The 4,154-nt window shown below is 31.8% G+C and overlaps 1 long non-coding RNA gene across 1 annotated transcript in view; it reads right to left on the minus strand.

The window, feature by feature from the left end:
• Positions 1 to 408: 408 nt before the first annotated feature.
• Positions 409 to 4,154, minus strand: part of LOC106469988 — a 14,519-nt gene continuing 10,773 nt past the window's right edge. Inside the window, exon 3 of the long non-coding RNA XR_002613118.1 lies at positions 409 to 2,397. This is a non-coding gene — a long non-coding RNA (uncharacterized LOC106469988). The remainder of the gene's footprint in view (positions 2,398 to 4,154) is intronic.

Raw genomic sequence — 4,154 nt, forward strand, 5'->3', positions numbered from 1 at the left:
AGAAATGATCCAGTGATCTAATCATTGCAGCAGAAAAAAAACATCCAGTAATATAAATATTTTTGAAAATTAAAAATCGAATATATAATTCCACTGAAAAGTTAAAAGAACATGGAATTTTCAACATTAAAGAAAGCACTTGTATTTTAAAGTTGTGGTAAAAATTTATTAATGCTTAAATGTTATTACAGTAATTCTTCCCTTAGCTTTTTTGTGTTTCAGAGACAAATACATAGAAAAAATAATTACACAGTTTGAAAGCAGTTATATTTGAAAATATGTATAGGTAAAAAACATATGTTTATCAAGTATTTAAAATTTTAGGTTTCATGTATATTCTTTGCATTGTATCAGGTCACAAAAAAACGTGAACAAATCATTTCAGTGAAGAAATGAAACAACAGCATGAAAAGGATGAAAACTGTCTTTATTTACAGAAACAACAAAAAGAACACAAACAAGTGTTAATGGTCCCAGTGTGTTTTCAAATGACTACACTGGTTGGAAGGTAAACCAAAGGTTCAGACCATATCACGTTAATCATAAAAATTTAACTATAAAAAAGAACTGAATACAACTGACATATCCCACCCACCCCTACAGTTGTCTTCAAAATAAATTTGGTTTGTAAAAATGGAATGAAGTATTATTTTTCACCTGGAGCTCTTTCTTTCATGCTCTGTGAATGAGAAAGCTTCTTCATTGACTATTTGTATTCTACAAAAATATAAATTACTTTAGTGAGATCATTTGGAAATTTGAGCTGAGCCAATATTCTTCCAAACCTGCAGTACAGTTTCCCCTAACTTATGATAAGGAATAAATATATATATATATAGATATCCAGTGTTTGTCCAAGATATACAGATAGGCTCATTCTATGAAGTCAAGGACCATTAATAGGAGTAGAATTTCTATGTTTTATTACGTTAATAAAGTTTATAGAATACTGTGTAGAAATTCCTTCAGGTTTGAGACTCACGTATTATAATAATACATCTTACACCAGTTTTGCTTTTGATGTTAAGAAATGAGTTTTTTAGGATGGCTGCTGAATACCAAAGTTTTGGGTTGATTCATTAAGAAATGCTGAAGTTAATAAACTTCTTACTCTAAGTTTCACTTCCCCCTGAACTTGTGAGTGAAATTTGCTTTGGCCTGAAAGTGTTTAATGAATGATTTTAGATTTTTCACATTACTTGTGCACTTACGAAGTCTTTAATCATTCCACAAGCAACACTGAGACAAGTTCACATGTAAAATTAAAATTCTGGTTACCCCAGTAAATACAATCTTTTATTTATGTACATTAGTATACATAAAAAAAAACTCCAAGAGGTCCTTCTACTCTAAATTTTGCAAGACTATAAGCAGGACCTCAATTCTGATAATTAGTTGAGATCATTATGCTCAGCTGACATTACTGGTTGTGTCAGTAATAACAAAAGAAGTATGAATAACATGATCTACATTAAATTAAAGTTATCCATTACCACACTTATGTATATACATGTATATATATGTACATAGAGAAACAGTCTAAATCTATAATTTTTAGCACATTTTACATCTTGAATGCTACATGGGTGGCGTGGTTAGACAAACGTATGAAACAAGTATTTCACTGAAATTGTAAGATAAGATATTTTATTCATTTAAGTTTGGCAAGTTAAGTTATATTATAAAAACTGTATTTACATTAAAGGTTTCCCCAACAGCTGAATTCACCTTGTTACTAAAACAGTTGTCTTTACCCGACTGATTGGTTACCATGACAGCAAACTTATCCAATAGACTTATACCCAGTCGGCTTGTTAGAACGTCATTCTTCTTGCATGAAAGTGATAAATATTACACCACATGTGAATACAGACTGGAAACGTTAGTATGTTCTTCACTATGTTTCTAATCATGATTAGTTCTGTTGAGTTTGTTAAGCTCCAAATTATTAGAGTATAGAATAAATAAAAACAACTGACAACTAAAGGTTTGGAACCTTTCATAGCGTATACATATATAGCTAAAGCTAAAACAGCTCCAATACGTTTTGCCAAAACATGTTATTGTCCTTTATGCACGCCACAAGAATAAAGCACGTCTCTCATCTTTACCTAATACAGCCTACAATAAACACATGGTTATAACACTAGTATAGACTTAAAAAGAAAAAATAATTTCCGTTTTACTTATTTCATACACTGTGATTCTTCAATTTTAAAGCTGATGAAGTGAAAATTTTCCGCAAGGGAGCGGCGATTATACTGACAATTTATCATCTTCCCTCTTGAAGTAAATATCGAAGAACCAGCCACGTGAGAAGAAGATGAGATCATTGGCCTAGTTTTACTGGCCGCACCACGCAGTTTTCTTTGGTAGTTGAGGTATCAGGGCAATTACCTAAAAGGAAAACAAAAACAAAATTAAGAAATCAAACTATTTCACAAAGTAACCTATTAATGTTAATGTCCTTTGAAACCTCATAATTGAAACTCTTGTGATTAATATTACACATGCGATTGACAGTACTAAACAACTCATTATCTAAAAAATTGGTAAATGTAACATTCAACTATTGATACCTCCACAGTTAGAAAAGTCACTAGATGGAGAAGCATAGTAAACCCTACATGGCCTGTAGTTATATCACTGACTGAAATCCTGGCATATTTCCTTTCTCTCACATAAACAACTATAGTATAAGTGTGTAACAGATATTTGTATTAAGCTAAGGGTGCACAGAAGACAGTGAATTTTTACTGTTGTCGAGGTAACAAAAGTCAACTGAGCCTGATAAGACACCTATCTGTCGTTCATATGTTCTTTCACATAAAAACCAAATACAAGGAGGGTCAAAGAGGCATTCATCCTCCTGTGAGGGAGAAATGTTTTAAAAAAATGATTTTTTTTTATTTATTCAACTGTGATATAAACATTCAGCTAAAAATATTTGTGAACGAAAGAGGATTGAGTCCTTTCTTAAATGTCCCATATCATTGTAAGCTTATTTTAAAACCTGATATTTAGTTGTGGTCTATCACAGTTTAGCATGTAGCATCGTATGTCTCAACAAATTCATTTTATGTTCTTTATAACACAATTGTACATCTCGATAGCAATGACTCTGGACGAGATCCGTTCGACATCTGACGATTAAACGGTCCTAGTCTAGCGTCATCACTAGTCAACCATTTTATAAACGAAAAGTTTTCGTGTGCGTGAAAAACAAATGGAATGTTCAATGTGGGATTTCTTTAAATTGACAAACTTTTAGGATCCTTCGATTAAAATAATAATAATGTACACAGCGAGAATTCTAGGGTGTTTTAAAAACACTGTTTATATGTTAAAACTGAAACTGTTCTGCGGTCACAATAGAATTGGGCAACTATTCTAGGGGAAGATCATATTGCTTCCAATAGCCAACTTTTCCATCACACTAATATATGGATAGCCTACAAACATTAGGAAACTCGACACCCATCCGCTTCAAACACTGGTGTGTGAAGCGTCAACCGAGTGATGCGTCATTAACAGAAAGTCATATTCTTCAGAAGCGGAACCACGTTAAAGCGGTGCCGCATGCACGCGCACTCTCCGAGTTGAATCCACCAATAAAATCAACGTCTTTTTTTTTGTTGTTGTATCCCCAAGAAAAACTAAAATAAAGAACTCAGATAAGAAAATAAAGATGGAATGGAAGTATTAAACAACCTGTCAAAGCAATTGTAATGAAAGAAATATTTCACAGATATTAAAAAGTACGTAATAAATGTAAATCATACACTGTATAGTTTTTAGATATAAAAAACTTGGGCTATGTCAATACCCCATAATGTGATTACTTTCAAGTAGAAAAGGAAATAAACCAACAGAATTAAATATTTGGAAAAAACTTGGGCTATGTCAATACTCCATAATGTGATTACTTTCAAGTAGAAAAGGAAATAAACCAACAGAATTAAATATTTGGAAAAAAACTTGGGCTATGTCAATACCAAATATTTAATTCTGTTGGTTTATTTCCTTTTCTACTTGAAAGTAATCACATTATAGAGTATTGACATAGCCCAAGTTTTTTTTCCAAATATTTAATTCTGTTGGTTTATTTCCTTTTCTACTTGAAAGTAATCACATTATGGAGAACTATTAGACTG

The sequence above is a fragment of the Limulus polyphemus genome, unplaced genomic scaffold, assembly GCF_000517525.1.
Source record: "Limulus polyphemus unplaced genomic scaffold, Limulus_polyphemus-2.1.2 Scaffold100, whole genome shotgun sequence".
NCBI lineage: Eukaryota > Metazoa > Arthropoda > Merostomata > Xiphosura > Limulidae > Limulus > Limulus polyphemus.